The sequence below is a fragment of the Cupressus sempervirens genome, chromosome 8 (genome assembly GCF_028749045.1).
Source record: "Cupressus sempervirens isolate cs-2001-9-10 chromosome 8, ASM2874904v1, whole genome shotgun sequence".
Classification (NCBI taxonomy): domain Eukaryota; kingdom Viridiplantae; phylum Streptophyta; class Pinopsida; order Cupressales; family Cupressaceae; genus Cupressus; species Cupressus sempervirens.
The window spans coordinates 567423173-567447088 of NC_143125.1; positions in this window are offsets into that span (position 1 = coordinate 567423173).

Consider the following 23916-nt stretch of genomic DNA (forward strand, 5'->3'; position numbering starts at 1 on the left):
ATGGCAATATCAAAAGGAGAGTCACATGTTTGGTACCTCACCAAATTCATCAAATAGATTAGAATAATGATTGGATACTTTGATGTATTTAGATCTTAGATGATGAGGGGAAGAGAGTGTTTCAGAGTAGAGGTACTAGAATGTCTAAAATATATGTCAAGTTGAAAGATCAGGAGAAAGATGATGTCATTAATTTTTTTTTGAAATAAATGTGCAAATATACAAATAATAATAGCATACAAATGATGAAGAATGGAGGACACTCCCCACCATATATTGATTGAAGATATTTAAACATTCAGATATATGGTAGACCATCCCACAAAACACGTATAGTATAAATATTTGTTAATGAAATGGGATCAATTTATCATTGTATTGTGTGATGATGGAAAATGAGCTAAAATTGCTATAAGGGAGTGACAATAATATCACTATGGGTGGGGATCATGTTAGATTTTGGGAGAGCTTTTGAAATATAAATATATAGAAGTGTATAATTTTGAATACCATGCACAGAAGGTGCAACAAAAGGTTTTAAATAGGAGAGATACATAAAGTCAATTTTTACAATCAAAACTCTCAAGTAACAAAAACCATTTTGATGAGAGCTATCATAGAGTAAAATGAAGTAAATATTTTTGATAGATGTCTATAGGGGTGAAATAGAGATTCTTTAATAGGATGTAGGCCTCCACTTCACACACTAGAGAATTCAAAGACATGTGTTGGGAAAGAAAAAAATCTCCTAATATGATTCCTTTTTTACTCTAAATTAGATTAGCAAGGCCCAAAAGGAAGGGATGTCAATATTGAATTTGAATGGTGAAAAGGAATGAAATAAAAGGAAATACACTCTTTAGCATGTGTGTGATAATATGTATGTGCAATTGATCTAATTGACTAAGTAATATAAATCTTGATGTCAAGTGTATACAATCATCCCAATTAAGATATAAAATTATGCTAAAATAATGAATTGAAATGAAAGATATAAGACTCACCTCAAAATGCACATAGGAAGTTGTTTTTTGGCTTTGAAAAGTGTGGATTCAAATCCGTAACTAAAACTATGACTATAGATCTTTGAACAAAATGAAAATCCTAGAAACTAATTTTCTAGCCAAGGAGTAAAGAATAAGTTGACTTGGTGGCAATTATTCTAGAACAATTCCCACAACATCACTGTGTTCCCAAGGAACTATACAATAAGGTTGACCTAGAATTTTTAGAAATATTTTAGAGAATTATTTCCATATTTTCAATCACAATTTCACTATCATCCTCCTGCATACATAAAATTGAGGTCTTTTTTGTTGGGTGGATGTGTTAGAATATATAGTCTACCAATATAATTGGGAGGATGGGGGTGAATAAGTTATACAACTATTATCACAATTATCAACCTTACTATGTCTTAACCATATGAGCAATATAATTAGAAACCACAATATGATACTCATGCACAATAACACCAGTTATGTTAACTAAGTCCAAAACCTTGATCAGAGGGAAAATCCTCAGTGGGGATGATACCCACAAGATTATGTACTAATATAAATATTCCTTTTTAGAGGATGGACCCTATTAGGAGTCTATGAAAACATTCAATACATATATAAGTCCCCATTAGGAGAATATGAATCCTTGTTAGGAGATTCCAACCCAATTAGGAGTTGTGCTAACCCTGTTAGGATTTGTGCCAACCCTATTAGGAGTTGTACCAACCCTGTTAGGATTCGTAGAAGGCACATGGACCCATTGTCCAAATGATCTTTGTACTATTACTTGTAGAATAATAGGATTGAATTATATTGCTCCTTCCTCTTTCTCTGTCCTATCAACCAAACCTCTGCTCCTTCTAATCTTAATACCAGATCACAAAATTCACATCCAATAATCCCTTGGATCTCTTACTCACTTTCACCAAACACTCTTCTCATTTTTGTACTTCCTTGATTACTTCATATTCAATACATTGATCACACACTTACGAATAAGGAAAAAATCTTTCCTTTATACTGCATCTTCAAAATAATTCCTTGAGTCAGTCTTGAGGCTTCCCTAATTAATTATAATAAGATAATTAATTATTTCATAATAACAATATCACTGTTAGCTGACAATCTATACAACTTCTCACACGTGTAACACTAGGGCTTGTAGATTCGCTAATGCCACCATCAAATAGTCTTTTTTCACTAACTAAGTATGCATTACCTGATTATATCTATGTTAGAAGATATTATACAATCTTTAGAAATTGTTTCTTAGGTACTTTGTCTCTGTACTACTCACTATAAATCAGGCATATCTTCCATACATCTTTGACTTACTTTATGCACATTGAACCTTATCATTAGGAAATAGTGTGGAACATGTCCTTATCCGTGCATCACTAGAACATTAAACCTTTTTCTGTATGACCTTGATCTCTATCTTCAACTTTGCCAGTCTTCACAGAATTATTGTTATGTTGACATCAATGACAGACACAATCATGAATGCAACATGTCAATATTTCTACATTCTCATCAATGCTTAGGATACTCCCCCAAAGGAATATCATCAACATTCATATAAACAATCTCTCCCTTTGGCATTGATGGAAACATAGGTGAAAAATATCTAGGTTCCAAGAATACCAAATAATGCTCTATTGTAGTTGCTTCTTGTTCTCATCTTTTCAAATCATCTTCATCAATCAAATTTGAAATCCTCTAGAACACTTCTCTATTCTACATCTTCTAGATCGGCATCATGAGTTCATCACTAAGAAACTTCTTAGCTTCTCCCCCATTCAATGGTACTATTATCTTCCCATTTGGCATTAATAACTCTTCATGCTATATATATCCCCCATAGAGATATTCCTTCTCTTTTACATGAATATTTTTAATCTCCCTAATAAGTATCTCTCTCCATATATACTTAGGAGATGTTTTTCATGCATTCTTTCCCCCATTGACATCAATGAAAAAGGCTTCATTATGTCAATTTATTGCTTCAAGTCTTCAACTAGCTCAAGTGTCCAAAGACACTGTTCAATACCAAATACCAAGAGTCCTCAATGATTCTGCTCATCACAGATACTCCCCCATACAAGAAGCATCAACATTCAGTCCAATCAAACAATAGTACTCTATACCACTGGACTGATGCAATTTTTACATCATCTAATCAAAAGTAGGTAGCGGTATAACCCCAAGCATATCTCTCTATTGGAAATATAAGAGGAGCAACTAAGAGGGGAGGGGTGAATCAGTTACTACTAAAATATCTATCCCATATCCCTTAAATGTCAGTACAAAATAAAGTTAAAAAAACTAAATACTGTCGATGCTTGATAAACACACATAAAATGTTGTAACTCAGTAATTACTAATTATGCAAATCTTTAAATAGGTAAAAGCATAGATCTATGTCATCGTTTGTGATACAAAAACCTGTTTTGGTCAAATCTCATTTCTCTATCAAAACTCAATTTTTTTCAAAAACTAAAAATACCCTTTTATAGATCTCAGATTTAATATCATCATTACATAAATTTTTGAGTGTTTTGATTAATTATAATATGTTATAATCTCAAAATATTATAAGTCAATATTTCAACATTTTAGAAGATGCTCCCTCAAAAAATGAAAAAAAATAGTAAATCATATCAAAAAAATTAAAAAATTATATTTATCTCTAGAGGAGAGAATCCTCTTCATGAATATGTAATTTATTTTCAAAAAGGTATAGACTTGATAGGGAAGTTTTGATGGGAGGAAACAACTATTGGATTCTGATAAGGTCAAACTTGAGTACTTATAACAAAGAAAATATACATCAAAAATAATTATTTCTTTTTCTATTCACTACCTATACATGTCATCTATAAGATATTTTCAAATTAGAACAAAAAAAATGATTTGCATATACTTGTTTGATGGGAACTACACCTTATATTTTTTACAGTTAAAAAAGAGACTTCAAAATAAAATAAAATGAATAAATTCTTACTCAAAAAAATTATAAAAATTATAGGCATAAAATTCATCCAATTCTACACATTTCATTAGTTTACATCATCTTTATATTTTAAACAAAAATACCATTTTTTTGTCATTAATGTTGAATTGTCACATTCTGATATCACGTTTCTTTATAAAAGGTGACACAGGTTTGTGCTTTTACCCAAATGTTACATGTGATTACAATTATTTTTAATTTAGTTGCAAACACATAAAAGAAAATAGCATGAACACATTTGACACCAGGATTTAATGTGGAAACCCAATTTGGGAAAAACCAACAATTGCAACTAGTTACTATTTTCACTCTTTTGAAGTGAGCCCTATTAGGAGCCAACACTATTAAAAGTTACAAAACACACTATTAGGTGTGACCCTGTTAAAGGATTTAATCACCCTATTAGGAGTGGCCTTGTTAGAGGTCTTAAGACAATTCAATAGAACTACCACCTTGTTAGAGGATTTACAAATAGTTGTTAAGCCAACTCTGTTAAGAGATTTAGATCACTGCTACAATGGTTAGAGAGTAACAATGAGGTGACCTGATTTGAATGCAATTGATTTTTTGATTATAGATCTCTATTCTAGCTTTTACTTGATCCTTCCTAATCAAATATAGATTTTCTACTCCACAAGGATATTCTGCTTATCTTTCAAATTTGCTTCCTTTCTTCATCATTAAATCTTCATTACACTCATTTCACACTTGCACACTTTCAAATTCACAACTTGACCTTATACTTATATCTTTCATATTGTCAAGTCAACTCATATACAACTTAGAATAACTAATATTCATCACCTCAGTTAGCTAGAACCAATAGATAAATCAATTAATCTTAGTATGCCAAAATAAGAAAATCCTTCGTTAGTTGATGCAGCTTGGTAGACACTAACTCAAAAATGATTCTGTGTTAATGAATAGAAGCTCAGTTAACACTACAAACTTGCAAAGATCCTTTGGCAACCACGTGAGCTCAGTTAACACTGGTTCCATCCAACTTTCCTTCATTAATTGAGTGAGCTTGGTTAACACTCATCTTCTGTAGACTTTCCTTTGATGCCCAAGTTAACTCGATAGACACAGCCTTCTGAACTAGGCAATCACAAGAAAGCTTAGCAAACACAAAAAACTTTCTTCACTGCCTGAGTGAGCTCGACATACACTGACTAATAATGATATGACATTTTTGTAACATCAAAGACAATACACAATTAATCAATTATATCCAACAATCTCCCTCTTTGGCATTGATGGCAACACAACATGTCATGACACAATGAGATTTTGGATTTATTCTTGAGAACTCCCTCTATTAGTGTGAGCTCTTCCTTTCACTGGATTCTCTCTCTATCTGCAACAACTTCTACCAAGTTCAATCACAGAACTTTCTCCCTCTTACAAAAAACTTCTCCTTCTTTGGAGTGACAAAAATTTCTCAGAGATATGATAGTAAACTTCTCCCTCTTTGAAAACACATGCCAAAGACAACAACTCTATTAATATCAATGTACCTAAAGTACTAATTCATTTGCAATGTGCCCTTGTCAATTTTGCACCAACTGATTGATCTTCAACTAGCTATTGTTGATACATCACTGAACTTCATTTCATGAGCTTTAGATAAGGGAATGACCCCTAGCTTACCTCTTAGATACAAAAATGCATCCTTAGGTAATGGCTTGGTGAATATGTTTGCAATCTATTCTTTTGTATTCACACAATCCAATCTAACTTCTTTATCTTGCACCAATTCTCTTAAGAAGTGATATTTTGTAGCAGTGTGCTTTGTTTTGGTATGCATCACTAGATTTTTGATATATTGATTGCACTGGTGTTATCATGGTATATGACTATTGGGTCCTTGATCTCTATCTTCATTCCTTCCAACAACTGTTTGAACCAAACAATGTTAGAATGATTAATTGTTGGTACCACATGTTCTACCTCTGTTGTGGATTAAGAGATGCAATTTTGTTTCTTGCTTGTCCAAGACACTAGTGTTTTATTGAAAAAGAATGCTTCACAACTAGTGATTTTTCTTTCATCAAGACTTCCTGCCCAATCATCATTAGTAAACACCTTCAACTCCAAATTTCCTCCAAGTTTATACCGTAAGCCATAGTCTTTAGTACATTTTAGATATCTCATGATTCTCTTGATTGCCATCATGTGATTTTCTCTAAGATTTGTTGAGAATATTACCACCATACCAACTACTAATGCAATATCAAGCCTTGTATGTACTACATACTGCAATTTTCCAATCACTGATCTGTATTTGGTCTGATCTGATTCTTTGGAATCATCATTCTTGGAAAGCTTATGTCCAATAGACATAGGGGTTCTAACTGGTGTTGAATATTCCATTCCAAATTTCTTTAGTGTCTCCTAGATATATTTAGATTGAGTGATGTAGATACCATTTTTGTTCTACTGTATCTACAACCCAACAAAGAATTTTATCTCACCAAACATGGACATCTCAAATTCTTTACTCATTTCTTCTGAACATGCTTTGCACAAGTCATCATTTTCTGTGAACAAGGTATAATCAAAAAATATTTCTGCCAACACAATCTTCTTGTGTGGCCCTTCTTTGATATATAGACTACTATTATCATTTGTTCTTTGAAAGCCAATTTGTACCAAGTAATTATGAAGTCTTTCATGCCAGGCTCTAGGACCTTGCTTTAGACCATATAATGCTTTAAGTAACTTGCAAACCATGTCTCTTTTTCTATGATCTAAAAAACCTTCTAGTTGTTCAATGTAGACTTCCTCATCAAGAATTCTATTCAAGAATGTAGATTTAACATCCATCAGGTATCCTTTAAATCCTCTATGTGTTGCATATGCTAGTAAAGTTCTAACACCTTCTAATCTTATGACAGGAGCAAAAGTCTCACCATAATCAATACCACCTTCTTGAGAATAACCTTTACAGACCAATCTTGCCTTGTTTCTTGAAACTTTTCCATCTTCATTCAACTTATTTCTAAACACCCACTTTGTGCCAATTACATTTTTATCCTTGGGTCTAGGAACAAGAGTCCAAGTTTTGTTCTTTTCTATATGTTCTATCTCTTCATTCAGTGCTTCAATCTAACTTTCATTTTCCAGAGCATCTTTAACATTTCTAGGTTCAAATTTAGCAAGTAAACATGTACATTTTAATTTGCTTCTTGTCATTGTTCCATCATATTGGTCTCCAATGATCTAATCAAGTGCATGATGCCTTTTGACATATCTTGTTAACATAGGTTCTTTGGGTTTTGAATGGGTTTCATTATCTTCATCATGAACTTCAGTATCAAGCTTGGGTCCCACTGTTTGTGACTTAGGTCCATCATACTTGGTTTGAACTAGCTCAGTAGCCTCTGACTATGACTCGAGTCCTTTAGGCTTTGATTGAGGTTGCACTATTTGCAACTTGGTAACCGTTGGAGATTTTGGGGACTCAGGAGATGAAGCCTCCTTTCTTTTAGATAGGTTTCCCAGGGTATTAGGTTCATAGTAAACAAATATTTTGTAATCCTTTGGCTCCTTGTTGCTTTCTTCTTCACTCTTTTCTACAAACTCATAATTTCTAACATGTGCACTTTCTATTATTTTATGAGTAGACAAATTCAAACATTTGTATGCTTTACTTCTGCAGTCCAAGTATCCTAGAAATATGCCTTCATCACTTTTTACATCAAATTTTCCTTTTCTAGATTCTTTCAAGATATAAATTTGCTGCCAAATAATTTTAAGTAACTTACATTAGGTTTTTACACATACCATAGTTGAGAAGGAGTTTTTTTTGAATCTTTCTTCAACTATACTCTGTTCAGGGTATGAACTGCAATGTTGACAACTTCCTTCCAGTATTTGATAGCAACATTCTTTTCAATCATCAAGGTTCTTATAAAATCCATGATAGATCTATTTCTTCTTTTAGCTATACCATTCTGTTGTGGTGTACCAGGGGTTGATACTTGTCTTTTAATTCCTCTCTCAATGCAGAAATTATTGAATTCATAGGAGATGAATTTAATACCTCTGTTTGATCTTAAACACTTCAACCTTTTTCTAGTTTCTTTTTCTACTCTTGCCAGATACCACTTGAACTTTTGAAAAGCTTTTGATATTTCTTTTAGATACATTACAATCATCATTCTAGAATAGTCATAAAAAAAAAGAATGAAAAAAATTTCCCCATTGTAACTCTCTATTCCAATTGGTCCACATAAGTCTGTATGAACAATCTCTAAGACTTCTTCTAACTGATAGTTTTTGCTTTCGAAACTAGTCTTTCCCATCTTACTAATTTGGCAATTATTGCATAAACCCTTACCAAGCTTCTTCAAACTAGGAATACCTCTTACTCTTCTATGTTTTCTTATCTTAACTAGATTATAAAAGTTTAAATGAAATAGTCTTTTGTGCTATAACCAGCTTTCTTCTACTTGAGCAATAAAACATGAAATTTCACTGAGATCAACATAAAATACATTAGCTTTTGTTTTCTTGCCAGATCTAACCAAATTTCCTTTTCTATCTAGTAGCTTGGCCTATCCATTCATGAATTCTACCTTGAATCCAATGTTATTCAACTCTACCACACTCAATAGATTATGCTTTAGTCCTTCAACCCAATAAGCATTATCACATACAGGTTCCTTAGTCAATGAAATACATCTTTTTCCTTCTATATTACAAGGTTCATTATTTCCAAATCTCAAACTACCTCCATTATAATATTTTATGTGCTCAAATTTTGTTTTATCTCTAGTCATATGATGTGAATAGCCACTATTAATAATCCATATATCATTTTTGTTAACATGAGAGATAAGTGACATCTTATCTCCTGCATCATCAAATTCATCTTTTACAACAATATATACCATTTCATCTTTACTATTATTAGAATCTTTAGCTATAAAATAAGATTTCTTACCTTTGACCTTGTAGTTCTTGGAATCCTTCTTGCCTTTGTGCTTATTGCTTTTCTTTTCATCTTTGATTTCTTTATTTGATCACCTTGTAGTAATGTGACTGACTTCTTCACAAGAAAAACATATTAGAGGAACTTTACCTTTTTACTTTCCTTTGCCTTTGGAATACTTTCTTGCAAGTAGGGCTTCAAAAACTTCAAGATCACTATCTAAACTTTTTCTTCTTATTCACTTCCTAATTGATTGGGCTTTGATTTCTTAGCCTTTTCTTTGAGTGAGAGTTTAAATTTAAAAGAAGAATCAATAAACTTTGAACTAGGAACATAATTATCAAAGTTATTTAACTCAAAAGTTGTCAATCTTCCAACTAAAGCATCCAAAGATATTTTATTATTTGGATCACATCTCATCTCTTGAATAGTAGACACTCTAATTGCATAAATGGGAAGAAGAGTTCTAAGTACCTTGCTTACAACTATTTTCTCCTCTAGTTTCCTCTAGATGCTTTGATTTCACTTACACTTGCTTTGATTCTTTCCACATATTTTGCAATATTCTCATCTTCTCTCATTTTCATCTAATCAAAATGACTTCTAAGACTTTTATTCTTAGCTTTTCTTACATTTTCATCTCCTCCATATATGTCTTTTAGTTTGATCCACATCTCATGAGTTGTTTTGCAGTCTTTAACTTCATCAAATTTAGCATAACTAAGAGCAAATGCAATATCAATCATCATCATGTTATGATTCTTCTTTTCAACAATATCTTCAATGGACAATGTTCTAGTGGGAGTCTTGTATTCAATATCAAGATAGTTTCATCCTAAAACACTAATGGTAGCCAAATGTAACCTCATAAGTCCTCGCCATGCTAAAAAATTATCTCTATTCAGCTTGGGAATCTCTCTTTTGTAAGACATCCTGATCTTTAGCTTAGGTCCTTGAAACCTTATTTGTAAGCACCAAAAAATCTAATACCAATTGTTGGAAATATAAGAGGAGTAACTGAGAGGGGAGGGGTGAATTAGTTTCTACTAAAATATTTATCCCAGATCCCTTAGATGTCAGTACAAAATAAAGTCTAAAAATTGAATATTGTTGATGTTCGGTAAGCACACATAAAATGTTGTAGCTCAGTAATTACTGATTATGCAAATATTTAAATGTTACTTATGATTACCATTAATTTTAACTTAGTTGCAAACACATAAAATAAAATAGCATGAAAACATTTGGCACCAAGATTTAACGTGGAAACCCAATTTGGAAAAAACCACCAATTGCAATTAGTTACTATTTTCACTCTTCTGAAGTGAGCCCTATTAGGAGCCAACCTTGCTAAAGGATTTAATCACCCTGTTAGGAGTGACCTTGTTAGAGGTCTTAAGTAATTCAATAGAATTGTCACCTTGTTATAGGATTTACAAATAGTTGTTAAGTCAACTCCATTAAGAGATTTAGATCACTGCTACAATGGTTAGAGAGTAACAATGAGATGAGCTAATTTGAATGCAACTAATTTTTTGATTACAGATCTCTGTTCTGGCTTGTACTTGATCCTTCATGATTGAATATAACTTTTATGCTCTATAAGGATATTCTACTTATCCTTCAAAGTTTCTTCTTTTCTTCATCATTAAATCTTCAATACATTCATTTCACACTTACACACTTTCAAATTCACAACTTGACCTTATACTTATATTTTTCATATTGTCAAGTCAACCAATATACAAATTATAATAATTAATATTCATCACCTCAGTCGGCTAGAACCAATAGATAAATCAATTAAGCTTAATATGCCAAAATAATACAATCCTTTGTTAGTCTACCCAACTTGGCAGACATTAACTCAGAAATATTTTTTGTGTCAACCAACATAAGCTCGTTTAACACTGTAAACTTGCAAAGATCTTTTGGAAAATGAGTGAGCTCAGTTAACACTGGTTTCATCCAACTTTTCTTCATTAACCAAGTGAGCTCGGTTAACACTCATCTTTTGCAAAATTTCCTTTGACACCCAAGTTAACTTGGTAGACATTGCCTTTTGAACTAGGAAATCACAAGAATGCTCGGTAGACACAAAAAATTGTCTTTATTTCCCGAGTGAGCTTAGCATACATTGACTGATAATGATATGAAATTTGTGTAAAATCAAAGACAATACACAATTAATCAATTGTATCCAACATCTCTCAAGTCAAAAAATGTATCTTTAGGTAAGGGCTTCGTAAAGATATTTGTAATATGATCTTTAGTACTCACATACTCCAATCTGATTTCCTTTTCTATTACCTTCTCTCTCAAAACATGATACTTAATAGATATATGCTTAGTCTTAGAATGCAATAAAAGATTCTTAATCATACTTACTATACTTGTGTTATCACAATATATGATAACAGGTTCTAAAAATTCTACCCTAATATCCTTCAGCATCTGCTTCATCCACAATACTTGATTACAATTGTTTGCTACTGCTATATACTCTGCCTTAGCTCGACTTTGTGAAATAAAATCTTATTTCTTTCTTAGCTAAGAAAAATCTTCCTCCAAGAAAGAATGCTCCACCATTGGTGCTATTTTTATCATCCATATGGCCTACCTAATCTGCATTAGTATAAGCACATAGAGTGAAATCACATGATCTATCATACCATATTCCATAATTAGATGTTCCCTTCAAATATCTAAATATCATTTTTACTGCTGCATAATTATACTCCTTAGGATCAATTCAAAATCTAGCTATAATCCCAACTACATTTTCTATATCTAGTCTAGTGCGAGTTAGATAATGCAAATCTCTAATCATGGATCTGCACTTCTTTCACCCAACTATAGGTGTATCATCTTTGCTAGATAAAATGTGATTATTTCTCATTCACGTACCAATAGACTTACAACTTTACAAGCTAAATGTCTTCAACAAGTACTTCAAATACTCTTCTTTTTAAATAAAAATACCATCATTCTTTTCTACAATATGCAAACCTAGGAAAAATTGCATTTCTCCTATCATACTCATTAGAATATATAGTCCACCAATATAACTGAGACAGGAGAGGGATGAATCAATTATACAACTATTATCATAATTATCAACCTTATTATATCTCAACCATATGAGTAATATAATTAGAAACCACAACAAGATACTCATGCACAATAACACTAGATATGTTAACTAGGGAAACCTTTGATTAGATGGAAAACCTCGATGGGGATGATACCCACAAGATGATGTACTAATATAAATATTCCTTGTTAGAGGATGGACCTTGTTGGGAGTATATGAAAACATTAAGTACATATTAGTCCCTGTTAGGAGACTTTGAATCCCTTTTAGGAGATTCCAAGCTTGTTAGGAGTTGTGCCAACCTTGTTAGGAGTAATAGAAGGTAGATGGACCCACTATCTAAACAAATTTAGAAGCAAGATCAATGAACCAATTATGTAAATGATCTCTATATTATTCCTTGCAGAATAATATAATTGAACTATACTTCTCCTTCCTCTTTCTCTATCCTATAAATTGGAACTTTTCTCCTTCTAATCTTAATAATAGATCAAAAACTTCACATCCAAGAATCCCTTGGATCACTTACTCACATTCACCAAACACTCTACTCTTTTTCACACTTACTTGATTACTTTCAATTCAATACATTGATCACACACTTACAAACAAGGAAAACATCTTTCCTTTATACCGTATCTTCAAAGTAATTCCTTGAGTCAGTCTTGATGCTTTCCTAATTAATTATAATAAGATAATTAATTATTTTGTAATAAAAATAGCACTATCGGCTCACATTTTATACAACTTCTCACACATGTGACACTAGGGCTTCTAGATTTGTTGATGCCACCATCAAACTATCTTTTTTCACTGACTAAGTATGCATTGCCAAATCATATCTCTATTAGAAGATATAATACAATCTCTAGAAATCACTTCTTAGGTACTTTGTCTCTATATTGCTCACTATAAATTGGGCATATCTTCCATATGTCTTCGACTTACTTTACACACATTGAACCTTCTCATTAGAACATAGTGTGGAACATTTTCTTACCTGTGCATCACCTAAAAATTAAAACTCTTTCCATACAACCTTGATCTCTATCTTCTACTTTGTTAGTCTTCATAGAATTACTGCTATGTTGACATCAATGAAAAATACAGTCATGAATGTAACATGTCAACACTATCACATGCTCGCCAATTCTTGGGATACTCCCCCAAAGGAATTCCATCAACATTCATGCTAATAGGATGATGGCTTGTCTTGGTCAAGGCCTAGATTGAGGAATCAACCTTAAATTGAGAAATGTATATGTATGTTTTACAAATGAAACAAGATAAATGTAAGCATTAACCTTTCTTGTAAAAACTCTTGTTGATAAGGATTTTTTCTTGTTGGATGTTGTAGATGTTGAATTTGGTATGAAAATGTATAATATCTTTCGCAATGGATCTATCATAACCACATCATGGAGCCATGGATGTAAATATATATTAATAATGAAGAAAATGAATACCTCAATGTAGATCTCCTCCCTTGATGGTCGACAAAATGCATATTGAAGAGGAAATGATCACAAAGAATCCTTTAATGCCTGATGAAAACTCCTTTTCTTGAATGCTTGAATACCTTGAATTCCTTTATTTCAAAGTGTAAGTGTAGCTTTCATGTATGTGAGATATAAAAAATTAAGCCTCAAAGTCTCCTTGTATACTAATTTTTTGGTAGGAAAACAATACAAGTCAGCTAGAAAGCCACACTTAATTATTTGGAACATTGACAGTTTTTGGGCCCCTTTCTTCACAATCATTGGGGAAGAGGTCAACCTGGGTCAACATCTTATGGACTAGGTCAACCTGGGGTCTACCTATTCCATAACATGTTGACATGTGTTGACCTATTCCCATAGAAGAGAAGAGGCATGCCTTAGAAAGATCACGAGGAATACATAGGGATTCAAGAAAGGTAGAAGAAATAGGAGAAAGATGGCATTGAGAACATATACATCTATTGTTTGGTAAGTCACTATGAGACAGGTGCTTAAAGGTCTCAAAGATGAGTGAGTCCATTTTAAGACAGTGTAATATGATCAACTTTTTGATAGGTAGTTGATGTGCCACTAGGAAATGAATAAATGCACATAGAGCACATATGTAAAATTAATCTAGACGTGGTATCAATAATTGGGTGCAGGCCTTCCAATAGGGGTTCAAGTGAGGAGTCTAGTAGGTGATGTGCACAAGTGTAAGACCAAAATGAATAGAAATATCAATTGCCATATTGTTTATTACTAACCTGTAGGAGTTTATTTCTATACTAGAATGATGAAGAATAGAGAGTAGTAGAGGGAAAAAGGTAGAGTTACATTACTTTCCTATATTGGATTTCTCCTTCAAATAAAGAGATAAGTATTAAGGAAGCACACAACTATTGGGATTTTATAAAGGATTTCTTATAGGATATAGAGGAGGAGGGTGAATGCACCAAGTTGTCGTGCCAAAAAGATGACACATAAATTTTATTTTGAAAATTTTAAAAGCGCACACACACTTTGAAAAAAAAACTTATATATTGGTGGCAAACCCACGTCCCATTCCATTTTTTATTATTTCTTTTGCTGGTACCTTCTTTTCCCTCAATAACATACACATATTTTATAGAAGTTGAAGAATTTTCTCACTCTCCTCAAAATGCCTCCTCATAGCTAGAGATCAAGATCAGGATCATCATGTTTTCTACTCTTGTTTTTGCATTGTTTTATATATTGTAGCATTATTTTGTATGTTTTCTTAGTTTTTCTTCAAGTTTGTTTATTTATATTTAAAATGCAATTGGTTTCTTATTAGGAAATGTGAATAATCAACCCCCAAATCCCTAACCTGATCAATAAAATCAAAATGAAAACCCTCCACAAGATTAAAATAAAAACCTTGTGAGGAAGACCAAGAACTTTCACAACCTTCACCGATTGAAAGACCTCCTATTAGCACCATAGATAATATAATGAATGAAATAAAAAGAAGGAAAAATAACTTAGAAGAAATTTTTGGTAGTTTGAAAGCTTGTGGGAAAAATAATCATATGAGAGCACAATTGGCATCCTCCCTTGAGTCCATTATGAGCCATGTAGTTTATGTTAGTAGTCAGTTGAATATTTGGCATGTTAAGAGAGAAGGACAAAGAAGATATTATGCAAAAAATTATCCTATAAAGATGTAAGAGAAAAGGACATAATGAAAGGTAACATATGTGCATTGTTTAAAAAGCCATGAGAACAAGACATTGTTAAACATACAACTAAAAGGTTCCCCATCCACTGGCGCATACATGATGATATTAGAAATAACTTTTGGGATAGATGATGGATGGTCTTTCATGCCTCTTCCTACAATAATCATGAGGTTCCAATGTATTTCTTAAAGAAATTGTATTATGAATTTGTCCTTGGGGAGATCCCTAATTATTTTGACATGTTAGATTCTCAGGGTAGAGGTGGGGGGTCATCATTTGAGAGGTCGCGGGCATGTTGCGACCCTAATGCAATTAGGGTGCTTATTGTCAAGCCATAGGGTGAGCATGTCATTATTACTTTAGTTGTAAAGGAACATGTAGAGACCAATACTCTAGGGACTATCAATACTTTGATATAGACCCTCATTCATTGAGCTAGTCCATTAGTTGAGGAGAAGTCTTTTTTGCACCATAATCACATGTGCACGTCATGTAGATCCTTATGCATCTTTGGCTAGTCATTGTTGAATTTATGAGTGACACATTTGGCATTGAAATAGAGGTGAATTACAATTATAATAAACTAATTTGATCACATTTCATATGTACAGTGAATAACTAATTAATTAGCATGTCTTGACATTGTTCAAAATTCAAGGTAAGAGTATTGATGGCCCTATTATAGGTTCCTTGCCCTCATTTTATGTTTTGTCAACAAGTCGAGAGGTATGTATCAATTTAATCATTTAAATTAATACACATATTTATTAAGTACTCATATAATGGATTGAAATTTTTTTTTAATCCATGTGCATTAGTTCTCTACTAGACCATCAACATTCACAAGGGACTCTGAGCCTAGGCATGATACAAGCTTCATGGAGGTACATTTTTTTCATGTTAATTTAATTCATTTGATTATATTATATTCTATAAAAAAAATGCAAATTTTATTATATGATTTGCAGTTGTTGACGTCAGAGACTCCTCTTCATCTTCGCTAGTCCATTGATTGTGGAGTTGCTTCCACGATGGCTAGTTTAGAGCCTTTTACTGAGATATTAAAGAGTTTTTATAGTTTTAGTTGTTATTTATAATAGTTAGTATTGAAATTTCAAATAGTATTTATAAGTATGATCAAGTGATTATATTGATTGAATTTTGTAGGGCATTGATACTCTTAATCATCTGCAAGCCTTTGAGTAGATGTACAGAGTGACTATTTGATGACGGTAAGAAAATAATTAATTTGTTTGTACATATATTTGATTTTAATTTATAATAATTATTTATTCATATATACTTTGTCTATATCAGATCCAGTTAGAGAGAAGCCTAAACAAGAGGACGAGCGATTATGTGAGGAAGAACCCATCATCCCCATCATCTCCCTCCACGTAATGACCAAAGACCTCTAAGGATTTTTTTTCCTTCCCCTCATGGGAAGGAGAAGATATAGGTATGGACACATGTATAGGAATTAGTGGACATATATCTATTGGCAATATGGTCAGATAGATGTCTTGATGGTTGTCATTTATGGCAACATGTATTCAACATTTCATTTATGCATTTAGAGATATAAAATTATCTAAGTTTTAGATAGTTTACAATAGTATAGAGAAAAAATCTTTAGATTGTGGATGAGTCATTGAGAGCTATCTTATGCATAGTTAAGGGAAGCTTTGTGACTTTGACATGATGATGTGGTTAAATACGTAGATGTGTATAGTCAGTACGATGCAAATTATGATTAAAATACTAGTGCGGGTACTTAACAAAGAAAAACAAATTATATCTGTAAACAAAGTTGTATGGCTTGAGGAATTATTGTGATTACAAAATAATAACTAAGTTATGATGAGCCAACATTATGGAAATTATTTTATATTATGTCAAACATGTGAACACATGAAGGCCAACTAAGTAGAGTTTTGTGAATGCGTAAGATATAAGTAAAGCTCTTATATTGCGTAGTTATTGGGAAGTTGTGTAAAGTCACGTGATGTTGTAATTGTGATGCAAATTATTATGCAAGACTTATGTGATGCAAGATGTCATGTTTGATCAGAGAAAATCTGAGTTACAATTGTAAACAAAGCATTGTATGTATACCTATCTTGTGAAGAATTGAATTATATTATTGCATGTTAGGGCAGTGGGCTCTTCTTCCATAAATTGTATTTTTTCTACCAATTCCTAATAGGGTTGAGGCTTCTAACAAGGCCTAGTCTCTTTATAGGGACTCGAGACACTATATGTATTTCATAGACTCCTAACAAAGTCAATATCCTTAACTAGATCCTATTGTTTAGTGAATCATCTAGTGGGAATCATTCCCACTGACATTTTCCCTTGGCCAGGTATTCCCTAGTTAAAAAATAATGGTGTCTATGCGAGTGGTTATATATACTATTCAACATTATTGGGTTAACTTTCATATGCAAGTTATAAAGTAAGTAAAAGTATTCAATTATGGGCAAAAGTTTGTAGAATACTGATTCACTCCCCCTCTCAGTATTATCTATTTCTAGCAATTGGTATCAGAGCATAGTTACTTTGAAGAGACATAATAGCTTAAGTAAGATCCCAATGAATATGAAACAATCAAAGAAGGATCTTGAAGAAGCTCTTGATCGGGTTGACCTTCTTATAGAAGAAAGAGACACCTTGAAAGATAGATACAAAGATGCAAAAGAGTACATTGGGAAATTGAAATATGAGATTGATGATCTAAAATTTGGCAAGGAACCATTTGCATAGAATATTGACAATGATGAAGTAGGAGGTCTTCAAAAAGAAAATGAGATCTTGAAACATGAACTAAAGATAGTTGAGCTTAAGTTGAGTCATCAGAAAAATGGTGGCATTAGTGAACAAGGGCTAGAAACTGAGACTATAGATCTTAGATCCTAGTTAAGTCAAGTTACATTTGCATTAAATACTATCAAGATTGAAAATGTTGAGTTAGAGATTAGAGAAAAGTTATTCTAGTAGGGAGAAGATAGATCAATAGATATTTCATCAGAGACCTTGTTATGACAAGACAAGACTTGGATATTTGATTGGAGAGAAATTAGCCAAGAAATTTCAAATTAGGAGAGAACCAGATCCAGTTATTGAATCCCCAAATAATCTAATCTAGTAAGGTAGAATCAAGCACATCTACTAAAGTATCAAAGGGAGTTAAGTTAATTGATTTGATAATTAAACCTGATGAACTTAAGAAAACATAGAATGTTGATAAACCTAAGCAAGATGAACCACCCAAGGAAGTAAGACATGAATTTAGAGGTAGATGCTTCATTTGTAATGAATTTGGACACATGAAAATAACTTGCATAGGTACATCTTTTAAACCCATTACTAATTTCTTTTGTTATAATTTTCATGGTTATGGATATAAGGCAGTAGAATGTAAGAAACCTAAGTTTGACGATAATAATGCAAATAGTAGAATGTCTAGGAATACTAATCTTGTAGGTAATGAAAGAGGAATCTCACATGATAGATCTAATAATGGAGAGACATCCAATGGAGAAAAGAACCAGTTCATGGGTTACAAGTGTAATAACCTTGGGCACATTGCAAGGAATTGTAGAGCACCTAAGAATTAGAATGGAATGAGTCAGAGGAGGAATGCACATGTATGTCAATTATGCAATAACTTTGGACACACAAAAGAATTATGTAGAATGGACAGAAGGAACCTTAATAGGAATCCTAATCATAGAAGGAATGAGAATGGAAGTGATAAAAGTTAAAAAGAAGCAGTTAAGGAACATGTTGATGAGTTCAAGGAAATATTTGTGAAAGCTTGTAATCTAGAGAGTTCACATATAGTATTAGAAAAATAGTACTTTGATGCACCTGATGGAAAGTTGAAGTCATAGATTGTTTGTAGCTCACCCTATCTGAGTTGAGAAATTCTAGTAGAGACAAAGCATCAATTGGTCAAAATTGATATTAGAGAGAAAGTTAGAGCTTGCACAATTAACAGAAAGTAGAAGACATAGAGAGAAAGCTATGGTCAAGTGTGCAAGTCTAGATATAATCACTATAAGTTGAAATTGTGAAAACAAGGTTACTAGTAAATAGAGATAGTATTTTAAATTTGTGGTAGATATGAATTTAATTCATAGTATGATTTGAAATGATTTAAGGATTGAAAGCAAGATTGAGTGTACCATTTGTTCATGCAAAGTGTCTTGAGCTAATTGAAGAGCGATTTGATAGAAAATTGAAGTGTAAAGTGAAGTTTGAGAAGTCAAAAGTTGTAGAAGCCCTAAATCATGAATTTGAGGTATTTTACAAAATATTGAATCCAATTTATTCTAGTATTTATAGATTACAGAGCTATGGCTAGTTAGAGAGTGTATGATAGTGATAGACCAAGGTATGAGTTCAAGAAAGACCCATTTATTTCTTTATTGTATTATCTATTAGGCAATTTTGCAAGTTTCAAAAAATGTGTTGCATGTAGAAGATATCAAAAGTTATATACACTATAAGATTGAGAGCATTGGTGATGATGAGATTCACATAGATTTAGGTGATATGTGTAACAATGATTTATCCTTGAAATCTGAGTATGCACACCTTAAGGAGTTGAATTTAGTGAAGTGTACATTTTATATGGAATTCAATAGTCATGAATGGACCCAAATCATATTGAGTAGGGTACATGATGATATGTTTTGGTTAGGTGATGTGTCAGTTGTCATTGACAATGACCTGATTCACAAGGTCACAAGATTAAACAATGAAGGTTGTAATCTTGTTAATGTGAAGAATGTCAAGAAAATGGTTGAGACGAACCTAAAGACAAAGTTTGACAAAAGGAACATGAAAGTTGATCCCATTCAAGATAAGGGAGTAGAATTGTTAACCAAGATATTCAGGTACAAGTTGAACCATGGATCAAGGGTTAACTCTATACCAGCTAGATTTCTTCATGTGGCATATGTGATGGTTGTTGAAGGAAGGAAAGTGAATTTGTGTGACATTATTAGATTGCAATTTTTGGACAACATTGCAAAGATCAAGAGAAAAAAGAGCACAATGCTTAGATTTGAGTCCCTATTGACTCATTTATTTTTCTATGTTACAAAGAAGTTTCCTAGATTAATTAATTGGGATAGCAGCTAGTGTGAAATGAAGTTAGTGACTCAATGCTACAGATCAAAGCCTAAAAAATATCAAGAATAATGACATAGATAGAATGATGAAGAGTTTCCAATCAAAGATGAAATTGAGGCATAGGATACCTCATTCTATGGTGGATAAATATAAGGATAGTTAATGCTTCATGGTGGAGACTGACAACACCTGCATGGAAGTAGTCATTCCCAGAGTGAAACTCATTAAGCCTATGGGCTCTGAGATGAGCATAGAGTTGATAGAAGGGTATGTGCAGATCATACTTGAATCTGAGTAGGATATAAAATGTCTCAGATGGGAAACCTATGATGAGAGATCAAGGATAGTTGAATCTAAACTTCATAGCAAAGAAAGCAAGAAAAAGGTTAAAAAGGAGATAGATTCCATTCTCAAGGATTTTGGGATGACAAGGGAAGAGTTTAATGAGATTAAAGGAATTGTGCTAGAGATGAAGGCCAGTGGTCAAACTAAACTATTGGTAACAACTCCCATTGCTATGGTAGGACCTTTAGAAGGAGTAACTATGGTACAACCTTGTGCACAAGCTCCTATTTCACATTATGTAGTAGTTGCAAAAGTGCAACTAGTAAGTGCTAGATATGAATAGACAAGGAGATAGCTAGAGGTGGAAGCACCTAATACATAGAGGAAGTCTAGTAGACTTGTGAAGGTTAAGCAAGAACCTGCACCACAAGAAAAGAAAAGGGTCAAGTAGAGTGCAAGAAAATCAAGAAAAAGGAGAAAGACCATGAAGATAAGAAGTTTTGAGAGTTCAAAGGATGATGCTAAAGATAAACCTATTGAAAAAGATGTAAAGGAAGCATGGACAACAATAGGAAAGAAATCATGGAAACACAAGGTAGAAAATCTGAATATCTTGATTATTAATGATGATAATTCTATTTAGTTAAGTAAATTTTTATACAGTATATACAACAATATGGATAGAAGATAGTTAGAGAATGTTGTTATAATAAATATTATTTTCAAGAATAAAAGGTTTGAGAGCATAGAAAATAAGATTCCTGAAGAGCTATACAATAGGTTGGTAAATAGGAAGAAAAGGGTATTAGAAGAAGATCTAAACATGAGGATCACATCAATAAATAAGTTATGTGATGTTGGATGAAAAGAAGAATCAAATCGAGTTTTCAAGGGCATTGAGCCCTTGCTAAGGAACAAAAGAAGAGAAATTCTTCTAATGGGAGGCAATTATGAGGAGGTTATGCAAGAGATAAAGGAGGCTATAGTAAAATATATGTCCTTGATACCTTAGGTGAGTGTGCAAACCAAAGTTGATAGTTTAGTATATGTACAAACATAAGAAGATGTAGAGGAGACATAATAGACTTTCACCACCTCACATTGTTATGAGTACTAAATCCATGCAAGTGCATAGTACACACATAATAATAGATGTCAAAGAAAATCCCTTTGCAGCATTTGGCCAAACTATTATTGGGAATATTACTGCATATAGTAGCTCAGATGATAAGGAAGAAGATAAGAAGAAGAAGGAAGAAAAAGAAAAGAGGAAACAAGAAGCATAAGAAAAAAAAAGAAAAAAAGAAGAAGAAAAGACAAGGAAAGAAGAAGAGGAGAAAAATAAAATAGAAGAGAAGAAGAAGAAAGAAGAGGAAGAATAGAAGAAGAAAGAAGAAGATGATAAGAGGAAGAAAGAAGAGGATGCGAGGAAAGAGGATGAGGAAAAGTAGAAAGAAGATGAAAGAAAAGCCACTATACCTTTAGTATTATTAGTAGTTGGAACATCAACAAAAATACCTATTCCTTCTGATGATTAAGATGAGAAAGAGTTAATGGGCACCTTGAGCAAGTTGTTTGAGAAAAACAAATTTGTTAAGTCTTTGGAGAAGATGATTGTTGAAGTCTTGGAGTGGATGCAGAAAATAGTTTCCATAGCTATAGAAAATCCACAGTTGTAGGTTAAGGAAAAAGAGTTGCTGAAGACCTTTGATAATGAATTCACAACTTTAGCTAAAGTAGCAGCAATGCAAGCACAGACACAACATGATGCATCATTGTTTGACACAATATGCACAAATATTAGGAACGATATGAAAACCTTAGATTTATGTATAAAGGCGATAAGGAAGAGCTTAGATGAAGGTAAGAAGTTATATGGACAGTGTGATGTGTCTTATAATTACTTATTAGATTTTGATGCAAAGATCAAAGGCCATATGAGTGAGCTTCAATTACTCACTACTAGATTGTAGCAACCAGAGGTTAGAGTTGAAGATTCAAAAACCAAAATTGAGAAGATTCATAATGCAATCAGAGACATTGAGTTTTAAAAGGAAAAGGTATTAAGAAGATTCTCTATTCTTAGAGAATATTTGACACCCAAAGTTCTCATTTTGCAAAGGAAGTTGGAGGAATGTCTTGCAGTGAAGACATCCTATGAAAATTTTTCCTATACTAACTTGAGCACAGTTGGAGTGGTATCTCATGTACTTTTCTCACTCATCAGTATATCATATACAATCCAAGGAAACTGGAAGGACATAGATAAGCTGAAGATTAATTTTTTAGGTTGTATATCTAGAATGACGTGATGATCATCAACATGTATCAAGTTTTGTGATATAATTTTTGACACCTTTTCTATTGATATCAAAGGGGGAGTATTATGTAGAGAAAATTGTATAGATAATAATGTATATGTAAGGGGGAGCTTATGCATCTATCAATGTAAAGGAGTGATAAGGAATTTAATGATCCATGAAAACATGAATAAAATTGTTATGCTTTGAAGGAAATTTTGTAGTTACTTTTTTTGATATGTATGACATCATTTGGGGACTTAGCCAATTTTCCCAAAAGTTGCCATCAATGCCAAAGGGGGAGAATTTTAGAAATATATTCAAATAGATGCCTTGATGGTTATCATTTATGGAACATGTATTCATAATTTCATTTATGCATTTAGAGATAGAAAATTGTCTAAGTGTTAGATAGTTTGCAGCAATACAAAGAGCAAATGTTCAAATTGTGGATGACTCATTGAGAGTTAGCTTACACACAATTAAGGGAAGCTTCACGAAACTTTCATGATGATGTGGTTAAGTGAACAAATGTGTATGGTTAGTATGATACAAGTTATGATTAAAATACAATTTTGGGTACTTAACATAGCATAACAGATCATATTGGTAAACAAAGTTGTACAGATTGAGAAACTATTTTGGTTACAAAATAATTACTAAGTTATGATGAGCTAACGTTATGGACATTATTTTATATTATGTCAAACATGTGAACATATTGAGGCTGATTGAGCAGAGTTTTGGGAATGTGCAAGGTATAAGTAAAGATCTTATATTGTGCAGTTATTGGGAAGTTGTGTGAAGTCATGAGATATTGTAATTATGATGCCAACTATTATGCAAGCCTTATGTGATGTGAGGTCTAGTGTTTGATTAGAGAAAATGCAAGTTACAACAATAAAGCAAACATTATATGTATACCTATCCTGTGAAGAATTGAATTATATTATTGCATGTTAGGGCA